Source organism: Daphnia carinata, chromosome 5 (genome assembly GCF_022539665.2).
Source record: "Daphnia carinata strain CSIRO-1 chromosome 5, CSIRO_AGI_Dcar_HiC_V3, whole genome shotgun sequence".
Classification (NCBI taxonomy): domain Eukaryota; kingdom Metazoa; phylum Arthropoda; class Branchiopoda; order Diplostraca; family Daphniidae; genus Daphnia; species Daphnia carinata.
The window spans coordinates 8902827-8920918 of NC_081335.1; the positions used below are offsets into that span (position 1 = coordinate 8902827).

Consider the following 18092-nt stretch of genomic DNA (forward strand, 5'->3'; position numbering starts at 1 on the left):
CCCTAGACTGCGTTTATGTTTCATCTAACCAGAATTAATTTAGTGCACAATCTAACGAAAAAATGATGTTTACATGAGCTTTACACAGCATCGTCTGTTTTACTCACTGTCTCAAATCTAACAGAAACCAGCAGTTGCTTTATGGTTGAATTTTTTGGGTTTACCATTGTTACTTTACCAAAGTGGTTTGAAGTTGTGAAATGAATAAATACCAACTACTTTCAGTTGATATTCACTCTGGTTTCTAATCAATACCCGGATAAATCTTTCGCCTTTTACTAAAGATTTCCGTGGTTAGGAGCGCTGATGAGTCTATATGACTTATTTTTCGATCGCCTGGTCTTTAGACTGGGCACCCCAATAAAACACAAATAAATTCTTGTACGTAACCTAGGGAGTAGCTTGGGTGCAAATTTCGGATGAAAATCGATAAAAGAATATTGAGGTGTCTAATTGCAAACGCGGCCGAGGGCGCGAAGCGCCCGATGGCCGCAAATTCACGTAAATGTAAAGTGAAGCACGGTACTATCCACAATAGCAATTGAAAACGCGGCCGAGGGCGCGAAGCGCCCGATGGCCGCAAATTCAAACATTCTACCATTTCAAATCGAACTCACATTCACACACAATTCGCTGTTCCATCCGAAGAAGTGAATTGAAAGCGAAAAACTTCAAAAAAAAAAAAAAAAAAAAAAAAAAAAAAAAAAAACTTCAAACGCCATTCAATATCTAGGATTCAGATTATTATTCCGCATGAGCTTTGCACATATATAACACTTTTCAAAAGTGCGGGGGGTCACTGCCGTTGTAGTATTTCACATCTGAAGTTCAAAGAAACACATAGAAATAACAATTTTCCTAATCGAAAAAAAAAAGGAAGGAAAATGAAAGAGGTTTGACTGTTTCGCCGAGGCTAATCCATGTCGCACATTCACGGGCGCGATCCTACTACTGCCCGACACGGGAACTTTTGGCTGCTAAGTTTCCCTCCTGGCCCGTTTCGCTCCTCCTTAGCTAACCTGCACCCATCAAACTCCTCCGATGGGTCCATGTTGATGACGAGCTTAGTGCGGACGCTCGATCAACATGCACGATCACGAAGTAGGGCTCCTCGTCTCAAGTCATCCACACTATCAAGCCCAGAAGCAGGATTACAGATGCGTGCCACACATCCAGCTGGAGTATGTGTGTTCAGCTATCGAATGTATTTCTGCAAATGAGCACGATGAAAGTAACTGGATGCCCTTCAAGAGACTACTACGTTTAATTTCCGTAGTGGTATAAATATCGTCGTTGTTTTGCCATCGGGTTGATAGTGGTAAATGAACAAAACGCAAAGTGTCGCTGTGTAGCGCTTTTTGACAAGATTCACTTCTAGAATGAGCTCGTTAACTAGCAAAACCGCGGCAACTTTCGTATAGATACGTTAATGCTGTTTCATTTTGCATAATCTATTTATTCTTTAGCAACTGAATTCAACATTAAGATCATACTTCACAGGATCATTTCTGTAGTATATCTTGACTTGTTTCCCACCAGAAACATTCCTCCATTCAACCCGCGATGACGAGTAATGACGCTGGCTTCTGAGAGTGAAACAGGTTTCGGGTGTAACTACTTCTGTGGTTCCTGCTCGTAGCTATTGAGGACCGTTTCCGATGTTCCCTTGTGGTACACTGGAAGGGAACTAGCGTTTTCAGAGCGGTATTTAAACAACCCAAAAAGAAATGAATTTACTGGCATACGTAAACCCGTCGAACTCCATTACATCATAATCGATGTCGAAATTGCTAATGCACCCATGTTTAGATTTCAGTAATGAAACCTTGGGCACTTTTAATGAGAATTTTACACATTCGGGGGCATAGTATTTAGATGGGTGTCGTCCATTATTGGGTTCATGTAACATTGTTTAATGCTGTTAGGTTTTCTGTCTGTGTAACTTTAATTTAGTTGTAAATATTGCCGCGTTTCGTCTACCGTGGATTTGAGCTACGTACAAAACGTTTTACCAAGTTTCTAACTAACACCTTCCTCTGTCTGTTTAATAGGCAGTTTAAAGTCTGCAGTACTCTCTACTAGGTGGAGTTCATCGAGTTAAATTCAGGGTGCTTTGCATTCAACAGCTTCCCAAATAACTTAATATTTGAACGACTCATCCTAATATAGCATTCCTATCAAAATAGAAGATAAAAACTTATGAGTTGTATTGGCTTTTAGCAGTGCCAGGTGGTGCTCTAGCAACAACCTGTTTTATTGATGAATTTCATTGTTTTTGGATAGGGGTTTGCTTTTTTTGTACATCAGTCAGATTTTCGAGAACAGCATAGCATATAATACCCAGTAACTTGAATCTCAGTTATCGCTTCTCGGCCTTTTGGCTAAGATCAAAGTGTAGTATCTGTTCTTATCAGCTTAATATCTGATACGGGTTCAAATGGACCCCAGAATATTAAACTGATTTCTGAAAATCGGTGGGAACTCAATGCTTGCATTGATCCTGTCACGGGTTGACCCGGTATTGCAGTACCTCCGGGATCGGCTCACCCTTTAAAAGGGATATCTCTATGAATGAAATAAATGTATATCTGCTCATCTTTATCACGCATCATCTTGTTGGAACTAATGATGTAACACCAATGTCTGTATATTTACATCTCATACATATTTGTCATCCCCAGTATGTCAATATTGCATCTGCAATCATGTGGCTGCTGTAGTGTTATGGTGTACCTCTTTTAGTAAGTGTCAAACATGGTTAACTAATTGCAGCCCAACGAGTTATGTTCATCTAAAAAGGACAAACTGCCTTTCAGTTCTAACTGTTAAAGTTGTCTCGATTTGAATTGATTGTTCGGTAATCTGTCATGAAACATTTGTCTTACTGAATCTGTCGTTTACATCAGTTGAGCGTCTAACGAGGGTTAAACAGTGCCGTTCGCCGTCTGCTGTTGGGCGCAGAAATTTTTCGTCAAATGGAAGCATTTTTCTTCTCACCTAAGAATGGCTGTAGATTTCCTATTATTTCAACAAGAGCTTTATGGAATCGACTATGCTCAGTGGGATCTTTCGATTCTTTGCGCCATTCTATACGCAATGGCTCTTTGTTAAGCTCTTTGGTTTAGTGTGCTTCGTCAGTATTGTTTGGGTACCAAAAAAACTATGAGTTATCGTCAAGTATTCACTAAAATCATACTTACCTGGCTCAGAGGCAACCATGATCACCAAGGTGGTTCCTCCAGGGCGAGGCCCTGCCATTGCACTGGGGATGGGCTGACCCTTGCGATTAATCCAAATGTGATTAACTCGGGAGTACAATTTTTGGTAGTGGGGGACTGCGTTCGCGCTGTCCCCTGAGAAGCAGAACATATAATATCAAGTGTACCATACATCACGGGATCCTGTTCATTAGGCAGATTTGTCAGCTAAGGTATGTCATTTGATTTAATAATGTTTTATTTCTTTAAGTATAGAAATCGTCAAGGAAAATTCTAACATTTAGTTGATCATGCACAATTACGAAGTGTTTTTTTATGTAGTAAACGAGGCCCAAGCGCTAAGCTAGAGGATTTTTAAGGTGACTGCAACTACACAATTTGCAACGAAACAGACGTTGTTACCTTTACGGTCGTCCGTGCCAACGGCCATACCACGCTGAACGCACCGGGTCTCGTCGGCTCCCCGAAGTCTAAGCAGCGTCGGGTCTCGTTAGTACCTGGATGGGTGACCGCTTGGGAATACGAGATGCTGTTGGCATTGGTTTTTTGAGAATTTATTAATTTTTTTGTTTCCACCAATACAATTTGTTGATGAACCATAAACTTGATCGTGTGGAGCATTTTACAGATGCCAAATAATTTGAATTTGGCCGTGATCGTCTAGTGGTTAGGACCCTACGTTGTGGGGAAACGATAATCCGTAGTAACCCAGGTTCGAATCCTGGTCACGGCATTCTGAAGTTTGAAGGTAAAACACTATTTCATAGTAATTGGAAATGTTTCGATCGGTATTAATGTGAATTTTATCGATTTTATTGTCAAGTTAACGGGGACGGGTTCAGTGGAATTGTACTCCAAATTGAATCAATTCCTGCACGTTCATTTGATTTGGCGAAATGCACCGTAATATGCACACTTTAAATGAATTTTACCAGTCCATGGCGTGGTGTGGTCATAGGTGGAATATTTGTAAAGTGAACTATTATCTTTGTAGGTATGTGAATGTAAAAATGAGGGCAGCGAACTGTTAGATTTCAATGAAAAGCAGCACCTCTCTTGGTTTTCTTGATATCAACGTCCGTGCAGAATTGGCGAGAGAAAGGTTCAAGTAGTAGAGCCCTCTCATGTACAATTTAGCTTTGCGCAGTGGCAATATCATAATCAATGAGGGTCTACCGAGGTGTGATTATTGCTAGTTGAAAACTTTAACCAATACCCCGCCACGAAGGAGTGAAATAATCTTCGTCGTCGGCAATTTTTGTTAGCTCCTTCAGGAGCAGATTCCCTTAATGAACGTTAACATAGTTTTCCGTTAGTGATGGGCATTGTCTGCTAGGTTCTAGCATTTAGCAAGCGATTAGTTACTCGTTCCCATGGATATCGAAGGCCGAAAAACTTGTAGAATTACTGAACGAATCGCACTTTGTTCAACTAAGCGAAAGAGTTCAATACAAAGGTTTAAGAACTAGCAGAAGACTTGTCCTTCGTTTTCTTACCCAATTCAGCTTACCGATTTCGTTTGCCCTAGACTGCGTTTATGTTTCATCTAACCAGAATTAATTTAGTGCACAATCTAACGAAAAAATGATGTTTACATGAGCTTTACACAGCATCGTCTGTTTTACTCACTGTCTCAAATCTAACAGAAACCAGCAGTTGCTTTATGGTTGAATTTTTTGGGTTTACCATTGTTACTTTACCAAAGTGGTTTGAAGTTGTGAAATGAATAAATACCAACTACTTTCAGTTGATATTCACTCTGGTTTCTAATCAATACCCGGGTAAATCTTTTGCCTTTTACTAAAGATTTCCGTGAGTGGGAGCATTGATGAGTCTATATGACTTATTTTTCGATCGCCTGGTCTTTAGACTGGGCACCCCAATAAAACACAAATAAATTCTTGTACGTAACCTCGGGAGTAGCTTGGGTGCAAATTTCGGATGAAAATCGATAAAAGAATATTGAGGTGTCTAATTGCAAACGCGGCCGAGGGCGCGAAGCGCCCGATGGCCGCAAATTCACGTAAATGTAAAGTGAAGCACGGTACTATCCACAATAGCAATTGAAAACGCGGCCGAGGGCGCGAAGCGCCCGATGGCCGCAAATTCAAACATTCTACCATTTCAAATCGAACTCACATTCACACAATTCGCTGTTCCATCCGAAGAAGTGAATTGAAAGCGAAAAACTTCAAAAAAAAAAAAAAAAAAAAAAAAAAAAAAAAAGAAAACTTCAAACGCCATTCAATATCTAGGATTCAGATTATTATTCCGCATGAGCTTTGCACATATATAACACTTTTCAAAAGTGCGGGGGGTCACTGCCGTTGTAGTATTTCACATCTGAAGTTCAAAGAAACACATAGAAATAACAATTTTCCTAATCGAAAAAAAAAAAGGAAGGAAAATGAAAGAGGTTTGACTGTTTCGCCGAGGCTAATCCATGTCGCACATTCACGGGCGCGATCCTACTACTGCCCGACACGGGAACTTTTGGCTGCTAAGTTTCCCTCCTGGCCCGTTTCGCTCCTCCTTAGCTAACCTGCACCCATCAAACTCCTCCGATGGGTCCATGTTGATGACGAGCTTAGTGCGGACGCTCGATCAACATGCACGATCACGAAGTAGGGCTCCTCGTCTCAAGTCATCCACACTATCAAGCCTCCCAGAAGCAGGATTACAGATGCGTGCCACACATCCAGCTGGAGTATGTGTGTTCAGCTATCGAATGTATTTCTGCAAATGAGCACGATGAAAGTAACTGGATGCCCTTCAAGAGACTACTACGTTTAATTTCCGTAGTGGTATAAATATCGTCGTTGTTTTGCCATCGGGTTGATAGTGGTAAATGAACAAAACGCAAAGTGTCGCTGTGTAGCGCTTTTTGACAAGATTCACTTCTAGAATGAATCGTTAACTAGCAAAACCGCGGCAACTTTCGTATAGATACGTTAATGCTGTTTCATTTTGCATAATCTATTTATTCTTTAGCAACTGAATTCAACATTAAGATCATACTTCACAGGATCATTTCTGTAGTATATCTTGACTTGTTTCCCACCAGAAACATTCCTCCATTCAACCCGCGATGACGAGTAATGACGCTGGCTTCTGAGAGTGAAACAGGTTTCGGGTGTAACTACTTCTGTGGTTCCTGCTCGTAGCTATTGAGGACCGTTTCCGATGTTCCCTTGTGGTACACTGGAAGGGAACTAGCGTTTTCAGAGCGGTATTTAAACAACCCAAAAAGAAATGAATTTACTGGCATACGTAAACCCGTCGAACTCCATTACATCATAATCGATGTCGAAATTGCTAATGCACCCATGTTTAGATTTCAGTAATGAAACCTTGGGCACTTTTAATGAGAATTTTACACATTCGGGGGCATAGTATTTAGATGGGTGTCGTTATTGGGTTCATGTAACATTGTTTAATGCTGTTAGGTTTTCTGTCTGTGTAACTTTAATTTAGTTGTAAATATTGCCGCGTTTCGTCTACCGTGGATTTGAGCTACGTACAAAACGTTTTACCAAGTTTCTAACTAACACCTTCCTCTGTCTGTTTAATAGGCAGTTTAAAGTCTGCAGTACTCTCTACTAGGTGGAGTTCATCGAGTTAAATTCAGGGTGCTTTGCATTCAACAGCTTCCCAAATAACTTAATATTTGAACGACTCATCCTAATATAGCATTCCTATCAAAATAGAAGATAAAAACTTATGAGTTGTATTGGCTTTTAGCAGTGCCAGGTGGTGCTCTAGCAACAACCTGTTTTATTGATGAATTTCATTGTTTTTGGATAGGGGTTTGCTTTTTTTGTACATCAGTCAGATTTTCGAGAACAGCATAGCATATAATACCCAGTAACTTGAACCACAGTTATCGCTTCTCGGCCTTTTGGCTAAGATCAAAGTGTAGTATCTGTTCTTATCAGCTTAATATCTGATACGGGTTCAAATGGGCCCCGGTTATATAGCTTGATAGATTTTTGACCAAGTGTTGCTTTTTTGATTACCTGAAACCTTTTCGGGCAATCTTGGCCCACTTCCTTACTAACTTTTCCTCTTCTCTCAATCCTTGACGGCTGGGTAATCGCTTACGTCGGCAGCCGGCGAGAAGGTGTGGTTCGACGTAAACTGCGCGGCGTCAATTTGACGTCGGCCTTCCGGTAGCCAACCCGGCCGTCAGCTCCCATTTCGTTCTTCACATTCCCCACACGTGCGTCACTGTTAGGCCCCCACATTAACAACTTCACTTAAACTGTAAATTGTAAATTTTTTTTCTAGTTTAGTCAATGTAACTCTCTTTCACTTATTTTTGTTTCTGTGTTTAAAAGTATTATTGTCGTTTGTTTTTTTTTTTTTTTTTTTGTTTTTCCCCTTTTTACATATTTTGTGTCTTGTTTGTGTGGGGATCTTCCCCCCTCCACTTTGGCCACTTAGTTTTTCATTGTCTGAGGGACAATGGCTGCCAAGTGGCTCAATAGCGTAGATGTGGATTTCGGGTTTCAAAGCCCGAGATTGAGTATGCGTGCGGTGCATGGCTTCGTACGTAGTTTGAAAGTTGAGCCGCAGGATCTCTTAGGCCTAGTTGCTGTGCTAGATACGAGAAATCAGGTTGCTAGGCTTACGTTTACGTCAGAGGTATACACCTCAAATTTTGTGTCCCAACACAGTGGCATCGTCAGGACAGAATTGGAGGGGAAAGAAGTTTCAATAGTTATCAGGGATAGTAATATTCAGGAGAAATTTGTTCGGATTGCAGGAATTCCACAGAATCTAGATTTGGGAGTAGTCCAAACCCGTCTAAAAGAATTTGGAACAGTAATAGAAGCTCGGTGGGAACGCTATCGAGTGGTAGAGGACGAAGTTTTATACCCTGTCCTTGCCACTTGGATGATTGCACGTATGACACTGACTAAAAATATTCCATCATACTTAACTATTGGCAGTTATCGTGCCACGGTTAAGTATGATGGACAGAAACCCACTTGCAGACTTTGTGACGAGGAAACCCATTTTAGCTACAACTGCCCAACCTTACGACGGAACAAGGAACCTACCATTGCCCAAAAACCATTAGAAAAAGCCACCAAAAAGACAAAGACAATTACCGTAATCCCCGTCACTATTCCTTTAGTTGAAGACCCCATAGTTTCCAAAGCCCTTCTCGAGTGTGGGTTGCAAGACCCACTCTCAGAAGGGGCTCCCCACCTTGAAACCCCATCCTCTCCAGCCCCACTAGTTCAACCCACCGACAATCCCTTACCAAAGACCATTCCACTCCAAACCATAATACCCGAGACCCAACCCGGCACCTCTGAACCTATGATTGTTTCCATGGACTCGATCGAACCCGACATGGGGGACATTGAGACCATGGAAACCGACAAAACACCAGACCACGTTAAAGTCCCACCTGCAAACCGAAACAAAAGATTTAAACCCACCTTACCCAACCAGAACCCTAAACCGACCTTACCCGTTACCCAACCCAAGAAACCCACCAAATGACTACAAACTTAAAAATCGCATCTATCAACATCGGAGGAATTAAGTCAGTCGAGCGGCGTCAAATTCTTTTTAACTTTTGCAGGGACGGAAACTTAGATATTGTGGGACTTCAAGAGGTAGCATTTCATACTTGCCCAATTATTGAAAGCCGCTACCATTTGTTGGCAAATGTCGGTCCCAACAAAAATGGAACAGCCATTCTTATTAGACATGGTCTGAACTATTCTCGTTTACTGCTAGAACCTGACGGAAGGCTAATTTCTATTGACGTGAAATGTTTCACGTTCATTAACATCTATGCCCCGTCAGGTAGTCACGTTAAGACTGAGAGAAACAATTTCTTTCGACAAACCGTCCCTGCCTACACACTTACTACTCGACTGCCCTTCGTGTTGATAGGCGATTTTAACTGCGTTGACGACATCCAAGATAAGGCAACAACCCAGTCTCTCCCTATCTCACCTAATGTCGTCAGCTATGCTTTGAAAGAGATGGTTACTGGTCTTGATCTAGTAGACATCTGGAAAAAGCTAAATTATAACGAACCTGGTCATACCTTTCACTACCCTACCGGTTCTTCTAGGCTTGATAGGATATATGCTAGTCGATCCTTTGCAGACAAATTTTTAAATATTTGTTTGCAATCTTTATCGATTAGTGATCATCAGTCAGTACAATCTACTTTTACTTGCAATCTCGATCTCCCGCATCGTACTAGATCTCCTGCTGGGTTGTGGAAGTTAAATACTTCCATACTGTCAGAAGAAGGTTTTCAGAAATATGTCATTAACTTTATTCGGGAATCTGCCAATCATCCTCTTAGGGAAAGCAATGTAGCAAATTGGTGGGAGAGTGTCCTGAAACCGGGTATCAAGCGCATTTCGGTAGATTTCTAGGCAAAGAGCTCGAATGGTTAGAGAAACCAAGTTTTTCTACCAGACTTGCATTCAGGAGATGGCCGAAGCAGATACCTTTGATTGGGTTGCCTTTCACCAGTTGAGGAAATTCTCAAAGTCTTGGGAGGAGAGCACACTCAAAGGGTATGGGATTCGTTCCCGCTGCTTTGAGGGCGAAGAAGTCGAGGAAGCTAATATCTTCCATGTTAATAGAGCTAGAATTAACTACCGCAAATGTCGCATTGATAAGATCATTGCCCAAAATGGCACTTGCTTATCGACCAAAGAGGACATTTCCGCAGAAATTGTTTCCCATTTTACTAAAATTTTTAAAAACCAACCTTCTCCTGACATACTGGCAGGGAATGATTTTTTAGAGGGAGTAAGAGATTGCTTGAAACCAAACCCAAACCTGACAGCACCAATTTCCCTTTTTGAGATTCGATCTGCCCTGACAGCCATGAAATCAAACAAGTCCCCTGGCACCGATGGCATTCCTTACGAGTTTTACGTAGAATATTGGGACGAGATCGCACCCCATTTCTTGGCTATGTTTAATCATATCCTGGAAAGGGAAACTCTGACGTCTTCGCAGGGACAAGCGGCGATTAGGCTAATACCCAAGTCGTCTGGACTTTGCGGGGTTTCTAATTTTCGGCCAATTTCTCTCTTGAACTGTGACTACAAAGTCATGGCATCTGTCTTAGCGAGACGTTTGAAGCAGACACTGTCATCTACCATAGGGCCTCACCAAAAAGGTGGGGTACCTGGTAGATTGATTTTCGATAATTTAGTACTTTACAGAGATGTCATTCAATACGTTGATGACCGGGGATGCCATGACTCTTCCAACTTTCCGATTCGGGGTATGGGCGCTGCCATTGTTGGAGTCGACTTTGAAAAGGCCTACGACCTGGTTAACAGGGAAGTCCTCTGGAGAATTCTGGATGTCATGGGCTATCCCACCACTTTCGTCCGTTGGTTGCAGACGATGTACTCTGTAACAGGAATGTCAATCCTCAACGGATCGGAGGTGGCTGGGGTGATTTCTGACATTCAATCGATTCGCCAGGGATGCCCCCTATCTGTCCATCTTTTTGTACTATACATTGAGCCTTTGCTAGTGCGTTTATCTCATGTTCTCAAGGGCATATCATTATTTAATGAAAAACTCACTGTCAGAGCCTTTGTTGATGACGTCACCATTTTCATTTCTTGTGACGAAGATTTTACCAGGGCAGGACAAGTCATTGACTTGTTCTGTCAGTGGACAAAGGCAAGGATGAATAAAGAGAAAACGAAAGCCCTTGGACTTGGGAATTGGAGCTCTAGGTCCACTTGGCCTCTTGAGTGGCTTGTATCAGCACCAACATTGTCCCTCTTAGGAATTAAGTTCTCCCATTCCATAGTTGAGACAGCTAATAGGGTTTGGAGTGATGCATTCGGCTCTCTAAATGGTATCCTGCGAGAGAATGCCTGTCGACGTTTCAATCTCTACCAGAGAGTAATTTTTCTCAAGTCGAAGGCTCTCTCCGGAACTGTGTTTATTGCACAGGTATTACCATGTAATCAAAATATGTCTGACCAGATTTTAAAGGCTGTTATGAAATTCCTATGGATGGGAAAAGTAGAAAGGCCGAACAAAACTGTAATATATCGTTCTGTGAGCCAAGGGGGACTGGGAATGGTCAACACACACCTCTTTTACCGTTCACTTTTCCTCTGTCCCACGTATAGAATCCTTGTAGGCCCCAGTAGTCCAGAAAGCTCTCTACTTCGTTATTGGATGTCCTTCCCTCTCCGCACCTTACTTCCCATCTACAAGAACAACACCGCACCTGTAGCAGTCATGAAGAGGCCCAACTACCTTCAGGAACCCCTGCATCAGATTAAACAACTGTTCGCCGCTTCCATCCTGGTGCAGGGGAATCCAATGGTTCACAGGAAAACATATAACCATTGGATCCTGGAGGTAATCACTCAGGGAAAGCTGGAGATCCTAAGGCCTCACCTGGATTGGCCACGAATCTGGAAGGAGACTGCAGCCCTGCCAAGCAACATCCGAGAGACCATGTTCCTCTTCAACCAGCGACTTCTCCCTACCAGGACCAGATGCCATCGGTTAGATCCCACCAAGGATGCTACATGCCCTATCTGCCTTCAACATCCAGAAACCGATGAGCATCTGACGTTCCAATGTCCTGCACGCCTCATCGTTTGGAGCTGGTTGGAGGGAACTTTGCGTCAAATGGGCTGCAGGTCGTCAAATGAAGACTTGATTCGTGGCCATTTTGGGCCAATAGGTAATCTCCGGCTAGCATTTACTCTTCTGGCTGCTTACATCTTCATCACCTGGAAATCAAGACTTCACCACCGCACACCTCGTCAAGAAGAAGTAGAGAGCTTATGGAAAACCCTTAATGCTCCCCAGAAAAAACCTTGACATCCTTTTTTTAGTTATAATTATTATGTTTATGTTTATATTGTTGTTTTGTTGTTATTCTATGGATTTTGATGTTCCCAATTGTTCACATTTGTTTATTTTTGTTTTTTTGTAATTATCCCACATCAAAATTATTTGCATTTGTTTGTTTGTTTTTGTTTTTTTGTTTAGATTCTATCCCGACATTGCCAATTTTTTTATTTTATCTCTGTTCTCCTCCCTTACATCGTCTGCATCCAAGAACCCTTTGTTTGTTTGTTTTTTTGTTTGTTTTTGTTCTATTTGTATTTTTGTTTTTTTGTTTGTTTTTGTTCTATTTGTATTTCATCCTGTTTTTTTTTAAAATGCTACTTTGCCATGAAAATTAATTGTGAATAAAAGGTTATTTTACAAAAAAAAAAAAAAAAAAAAGATGGGTGACCGCTTGGGAATACGAGATGCTGTTGGCATTGGTTTTTCTTTCATTAAGTAATTTTTTTGTTTCCACCAATACAATTTGTTGATGAACCATAAACTTGATCGTGTGGAGCATTTTACAGATGCCAAATAATTTGAATTTGGCCGTGATCGTCTAGTGGTTAGGACCCTACGTTGTGGGGAAACGATAATCCGTAGTAACCCAGGTTCGAATCCTGGTCACGGCATTCTGAAGTTTGAAGGTAAAACACTATTTCATAGTAATTGGAAATGTTTCGATCGGTATTAATGTGAATTTTATCGATTTTATTGTCAAGTTAACGGGGACGGGTTCAGTGGAATTGTACTCCAAATTGAATCAATTCCTGCACGTTCATTTGATTTGGCGAAATGCACCGTAATATGCACACTTTAAATGAATTTTACCAGTCCATGGCGTGGTGTGGTCATAGGTGGAATATTTGTAAAGTGAACTATTATCTTTGTAGGTATGTGAATGTAAAAATGAGGGCAGCGAACTGTTAGATTTCAATGAAAAGCAGCACCTCTCTTGGTTTTCTTGATATCAACGTCCGTGCAGAATTGGCGAGAGAAAGGTTCAAGTAGTAGAGCCCTCTCATGTACAATTTAGCTTTGCGCAGTGGCAATATCATAATCAATGAGGGTCTACCGAGATGTGATTATTGCTAGTTGAAAACTTTAACCAATACCCCGCCACGAAGGAGTGAAATAATCTTCGTCGTCGGCAATTTTTGTTAGCTCCATCAGGAGCAGATTCCCTTAATGAACGTTAACATAGTTTTCCGTTAGTGATGGGCATTGTCTGCTAGGTTCTAGCATTTAGCAAGCGATTAGTTACTCGTTCCCATGGATATCGAAGGCCGAAAAACTTGTAGAATTACTGAACGAATCGCACTTTGTTCAACTAAGCGAAAGAGTTCAATACAAAGGTTTAAGAACTAGCAGAAGACTTGTCCTTCGTTTTCTTACCCAATTCAGCTTACCGATTTCGTTTGCCCTAGACTGCGTTTATGTTTCATCTAACCAGAATTAATTTAGTGCACAATCTAACGAAAAAATGATGTTTACATGAGCTTTACACAGCATCGTCTGTTTTACTCACTGTCTCAAATCTAACAGAAACCAGCAGTTGCTTTATGGTTGAATTTTTTGGGTTTACCATTGTTACTTTACCAAAGTGGTTTGAAGTTGTGAAATGAATAAATACCAACTACTTTCAGTTGATATTCACTCTGGTTTCTAATCAATACCCGGATAAATCTTTCGCCTTTTACTAAAGATTTCCGTGGTTAGGAGCACTGATGAGTCTATATGACTTATTTTTCGATCGCCTGGTCTTTAGACTGGGCACCCCAATAAAACACAAATAAATTCTTGTACGTAACCTAGGGAGTAGCTTGGGTGCAAATTTCGGATGAAAATCGATAAAAGAATATTGAGGTGTCTAATTGCAAACGCGGCCGAGGGCGCGAAGCGCCCGATGGCCGCAAATTCACGTAAATGTAAAGTGAAGCACGGTACTATCCACAATAGCAATTGAAAACGCGGCCGAGGGCGCGAAGCGCCCGATGGCCGCAAATTCAAACATTCTACCATTTCAAATCGAACTCACATTCACACAATTCGCTGTTCCATCCGAAGAAGTGAATTGAAAGCGAAAAACTTCAAAAAAAAAAAAAAAAAAAAAAAAAAAAAGAAAACTTCAAACGCCATTCAATATCTAGGATTCAGATTATTATTCCGCATGAGCTTTGCACATATATAACACTTTTCAAAAGTGCGGGGGGTCACTGCCGTTGTAGTATTTCACATCTGAAGTTCAAAGAAACACATAGAAATAACAATTTTCCTAATCGAAAAAAAAAAAGGGAGGAAAATGAAAGAGGTTTGACTGTTTCGCCGAGGCTAATCCATGTCGCACATTCACGGGCGCGATCCTACTACTGCCCGACACGGGAACTTTTGGCTGCTAAGTTTCCCTCCTGGCCCGTTTCGCTCCTCCTTAGCTAACCTGCACCCATCAAACTCCTCCGATGGGTCCATGTTGATGACGAGCTTAGTGCGGACGCTCGATCAACATGCACGATCACGAAGTAGGGCTCCTCGTCTCAAGTCATCCACACTATCAAGCCTCCCAGAAGCAGGATTACAGATGCGTGCCACACATCCAGCTGGAGTATGTGTGTTCAGCTATCGAATGTATTTCTGCAAATGAGCACGATGAAAGTAACTGGATGCCCTTCAAGAGACTACTACGTTTAATTTCCGTAGTGGTATAAATATCGTCGTTGTTTTGCCATCGGGTTGATAGTGGTAAATGAACAAAACGCAAAGTGTCGCTGTGTAGCGCTTTTTGACAAGATTCACTTCTAGAATGAGCTCGTTAACTAGCAAAACCGCGGCAACTTTCGTATAGATACGTTAATGCTGTTTCATTTTGCATAATCTATTTATTCTTTAGCAACTGAATTCAACATTAAGATCATACTTCACAGGATCATTTCTGTAGTATATCTTGACTTGTTTCCCACCAGAAACATTCCTCCATTCAACCCGCGATGACGAGTAATGACGCTGGCTTCTGAGAGTGAAACAGGTTTCGGGTGTAACTACTTCTGTGGTTCCTGCTCGTAGCTATTGAGGACCGTTTCCGATGTTCCCTTGTGGTACACTGGAAGGGAACTAGCGTTTTCAGAGCGGTATTTAAACAACCCAAAAAGAAATGAATTTACTGGCATACGTAAACCCGTCGAACTCCATTACATCATAATCGATGTCGAAATTGCTAATGCACCCATGTTTAGATTTCAGTAATGAAACCTTGGGCACTTTTAATGAGAATTTTACACATTCGGGGGCATAGTATTTAGATGGGTGTCGTCCATTATTGGGTTCATGTAACATTGTTTAATGCTGTTAGGTTTTCTGTCTGTGTAACTTTAATTTAGTTGTAAATATTGCCGCGTTTCGTCTACCGTGGATTTGAGCTACGTACAAAACGTTTTACCAAGTTTCTAACTAACACCTTCCTCTGTCTGTTTAATAGGCAGTTTAAAGTCTGCAGTACTCTCTACTAGGTGGAGTTCATCGAGTTAAATTCAGGGTGCTTTGCATTCAACAGCTTCCCAAATCACTTAATATTTGAACGACTCATCCTAATATAGCATTCCTATCAAAATAGAAGATAAAAACTTATGAGTTGTATTGGCTTTTAGCAGTGCCAGGTGGTGCTCTAGCAACAACCTGTTTTATTGATGAATTTCATTGTTTTTGGATAGGGGTTTGCTTTTTTTGTACATCAGTCAGATTTTCGAGAACAGCATAGCATATAATACCCAGTAATTATCACCACAGTTATCGCTTCTCGGCCTTTTGGCTAAGATCAAAGTGTAGTATCTGTTCTTATCAGCTTAATATCTGATACGGGTTCAAATGGACCCCAGAATATTAAACTGATTTTTGAAAATCGGCGGGAACAATTTGTGCATTGATCCTGTCACGGGTTGACCCGGTATTGCAGTACCTCCGGGATCGGCTCACCCTTTAAAAGGGATATCTCTATGAATGAAATAAATGTATATCTGCTCATCTTTATCACGCATCATCTTGTTGGAACTAATGATGTAACACCAATGTCTGTATATTTACATCTCATACATATTTGTCATCCCCAGTATGTCAATATTGCATCTGCAATCATGTGGCTGCTGTAGTGTTATGGTGTACCTCTTTTAGTAAGTGTCAAACATGGTTAACTAATTGCAGCCCAACGAGTTATGTTCATCTAAAAAGGACAAACTGCCTTTCAGTTCTAACTGTTAAAGTTGTCTCGATTTGAATTGATTGTTCGGTAATCTGTCATGAAACATTTGTCTTACTGAATCTGTCGTTTACATCAGTTGAGCGTCTAACGAGGGTTAAACAGTGCCGTTCGCCGTCTGCTGTTGGGCGCAGAAATTTTTCGTCAAATGGAAGCATTTTTCTTCTCACCTAAGAATGGCTGTAGATTTCCTATTATTTCAACAAGAGCTTTATGGAATCGACTATGCTCAGTGGGATCTTTCGATTCTTTGCGCCATTCTATACGCAATGGCTCTTTGTTAAGCTCTTTGGTTTAGTGTGCTTCGTCAGTATTGTTTGGGTACCAAAAAACTATGAGTTATCGTCAAGTATTCACTAAAATCATACTTACCTGGCTCAGAGGCAACCATGATCACCAAGGTGGTTCCTCCAGGGCGAGGCCCTACCATTGCACTGCGGATGGGCTGACCCTTGCGATTAATCCAAATGCGATTAACTCGGGAGTACAATTTTTGGTAGTGGGGGACTGCGTTCGCGCTGTCCCCTGAGAAGCAGAACATATAATATCAAGTGTACCATACATCACGGGATCCTGTTCATTAGGCAGATTTGTCAGCTAAGGTATGTCATTTGATTTAATAATGTTTTATTTCTTTAAGTATAGAAATCGTCAAGGAAAATTCTAACATTTAGTTGATCATGCACAATTACGAAGTGTTTTTTTATGTAGTAAACGAGGCCCAAGCGCTAAGCTAGAGGATTTTTAAGGTGACTGCAACTACACAATTTGCAACGAAACAGACGTTGTTACCTTTACGGTCGTCCGTGCCAACGGCCATACCACGCTGAACGCACCGGGTCTCGTCGGCTCCCCGAAGTCTAAGCAGCGTCGGGTCTCGTTAGTACCTGGATGGGTGACCGCTTGGGAATACGAGATGCTGTTGGCATTGGTTTTTTGAGAATTTATTAATTTTTTTGTTTCCACCAATACAATTTGTTGATGAACCATAAACTTGATCGTGTGGAGCATTTTACAGATGCCAAATAATTTGAATTTGGCCGTGATCGTCTAGTGGTTAGGACCCTACGTTGTGGGGAAACGATAATCCGTAGTAACCCAGGTTCGAATCCTGGTCACGGCATTCTGAAGTTTGAAGGTAAAACACTATTTCATAGTAATTGGAAATGTTTCGATCGGTATTAATGTGAATTTTATCGATTTTATTGTCAAGTTAACGGGGACGGGTTCAGTGGAATTGTACTCCAAATTGAATCAATTCCTGCACGTTCATTTGATTTGGCGAAATGCACCGTAATATGCACACTTTAAATGAATTTTACCAGTCCATGGCGTGGTGTGGTCATAGGTGGAATATTTGTAAAGTGAACTATTATCTTTGTAGGTATGTGAATGTAAAAATGAGGGCAGCGAACTGTTAGATTTCAATGAAAAGCAGCACCTCTCTTGGTTTTCTTGATATCAACGTCCGTGCAGAATTGGCGAGAGAAAGGTTCAAGTAGTAGAGCCCTCTCATGTACAATTTAGCTTTGCGCAGTGGCAATATCATAACCAATGAGGGTTTCCCGAGGTGTGATTATTGCTAGTTGAAAACTTTAACCAATACCCCGCCACGATTGAGTGAAATATTCTCGGTCGTCGGCAATTTTTGATAGCTCCTCCAGGAGCAGATTCCCTTAATGAACGTTAACATAGTTTTCCGTTAGTGATGGGCATTGTCTGCTAGGTTCTAGCATTTAGCAAGCGATTAGTTACTCGTTCCC

General features: G+C 41.3%; 18 non-coding genes and 1 pseudogene across 18 annotated transcripts; all 19 read left to right on the forward strand.

The window, feature by feature from the left end:
* The first annotated feature begins 232 nt into the window (after window positions 1–232).
* LOC130697666 (U5 spliceosomal RNA) lies at window positions 233–355 on the forward strand. The gene has a single exon (XR_009002928.1). It is a non-coding gene; the product is annotated as a U5 spliceosomal RNA (small nuclear RNA).
* A 1128-nt stretch (window positions 356–1483) lies between these two features.
* Window positions 1484–1706, forward strand: LOC130697716 (small nucleolar RNA U3). Its single transcript, XR_009002969.1, has one exon. It is a non-coding gene; the product is annotated as a small nucleolar RNA U3 (small nucleolar RNA).
* Window positions 1707–2361: 655 nt separating this feature from the next.
* LOC130697693 (U2 spliceosomal RNA) lies at window positions 2362–2552 on the forward strand. The gene has a single exon (XR_009002954.1). It is a non-coding gene; the product is annotated as a U2 spliceosomal RNA (small nuclear RNA).
* A 640-nt stretch (window positions 2553–3192) lies between these two features.
* On the forward strand, window positions 3193–3356 carry LOC130697682 (U1 spliceosomal RNA). Its single transcript, XR_009002943.1, has one exon. It is a non-coding gene; the product is annotated as a U1 spliceosomal RNA (small nuclear RNA).
* A 280-nt stretch (window positions 3357–3636) lies between these two features.
* Window positions 3637–3756, forward strand: LOC130697691 (5S ribosomal RNA). The gene has a single exon (XR_009002952.1). It is a non-coding gene; the product is annotated as a 5S ribosomal RNA (ribosomal RNA).
* A 111-nt stretch (window positions 3757–3867) lies between these two features.
* Window positions 3868–3951, forward strand: Trnah-gug (transfer RNA histidin (anticodon GUG)). Its single transcript is given in 2 exon segments — window positions 3868–3904; window positions 3917–3951. It is a non-coding gene; the product is annotated as a tRNA-His (tRNA).
* Window positions 3952–4353: 402 nt separating this feature from the next.
* LOC130697654 (U4 spliceosomal RNA) lies at window positions 4354–4495 on the forward strand. Its single transcript, XR_009002916.1, has one exon. It is a non-coding gene; the product is annotated as a U4 spliceosomal RNA (small nuclear RNA).
* A 477-nt stretch (window positions 4496–4972) lies between these two features.
* Window positions 4973–5095, forward strand: LOC130697673 (U5 spliceosomal RNA). The gene has a single exon (XR_009002934.1). It is a non-coding gene; the product is annotated as a U5 spliceosomal RNA (small nuclear RNA).
* Window positions 5096–6226: 1131 nt separating this feature from the next.
* Window positions 6227–6449, forward strand: LOC130697714 (small nucleolar RNA U3). Its single transcript, XR_009002967.1, has one exon. It is a non-coding gene; the product is annotated as a small nucleolar RNA U3 (small nucleolar RNA).
* Window positions 6450–7100: 651 nt separating this feature from the next.
* On the forward strand, window positions 7101–7246 carry LOC130697701 (U2 spliceosomal RNA; annotated as a pseudogene).
* A 5385-nt stretch (window positions 7247–12631) lies between these two features.
* On the forward strand, window positions 12632–12715 carry Trnah-gug (transfer RNA histidin (anticodon GUG)). Its single transcript is given in 2 exon segments — window positions 12632–12668; window positions 12681–12715. It is a non-coding gene; the product is annotated as a tRNA-His (tRNA).
* A 402-nt stretch (window positions 12716–13117) lies between these two features.
* Window positions 13118–13259, forward strand: LOC130697648 (U4 spliceosomal RNA). The gene has a single exon (XR_009002911.1). It is a non-coding gene; the product is annotated as a U4 spliceosomal RNA (small nuclear RNA).
* A 477-nt stretch (window positions 13260–13736) lies between these two features.
* On the forward strand, window positions 13737–13859 carry LOC130697660 (U5 spliceosomal RNA). The gene has a single exon (XR_009002922.1). It is a non-coding gene; the product is annotated as a U5 spliceosomal RNA (small nuclear RNA).
* Window positions 13860–14987: 1128 nt separating this feature from the next.
* On the forward strand, window positions 14988–15210 carry LOC130697713 (small nucleolar RNA U3). The gene has a single exon (XR_009002966.1). It is a non-coding gene; the product is annotated as a small nucleolar RNA U3 (small nucleolar RNA).
* Window positions 15211–15865: 655 nt separating this feature from the next.
* Window positions 15866–16054, forward strand: LOC130697696 (U2 spliceosomal RNA). The gene has a single exon (XR_009002956.1). It is a non-coding gene; the product is annotated as a U2 spliceosomal RNA (small nuclear RNA).
* A 639-nt stretch (window positions 16055–16693) lies between these two features.
* Window positions 16694–16857, forward strand: LOC130697679 (U1 spliceosomal RNA). The gene has a single exon (XR_009002940.1). It is a non-coding gene; the product is annotated as a U1 spliceosomal RNA (small nuclear RNA).
* A 280-nt stretch (window positions 16858–17137) lies between these two features.
* Window positions 17138–17257, forward strand: LOC130697680 (5S ribosomal RNA). Its single transcript, XR_009002941.1, has one exon. It is a non-coding gene; the product is annotated as a 5S ribosomal RNA (ribosomal RNA).
* A 111-nt stretch (window positions 17258–17368) lies between these two features.
* Window positions 17369–17452, forward strand: Trnah-gug (transfer RNA histidin (anticodon GUG)). Its single transcript is given in 2 exon segments — window positions 17369–17405; window positions 17418–17452. It is a non-coding gene; the product is annotated as a tRNA-His (tRNA).
* A 402-nt stretch (window positions 17453–17854) lies between these two features.
* LOC130697641 (U4 spliceosomal RNA) lies at window positions 17855–17996 on the forward strand. The gene has a single exon (XR_009002904.1). It is a non-coding gene; the product is annotated as a U4 spliceosomal RNA (small nuclear RNA).
* The last annotated feature ends 96 nt before the right edge of the window (window positions 17997–18092 follow it).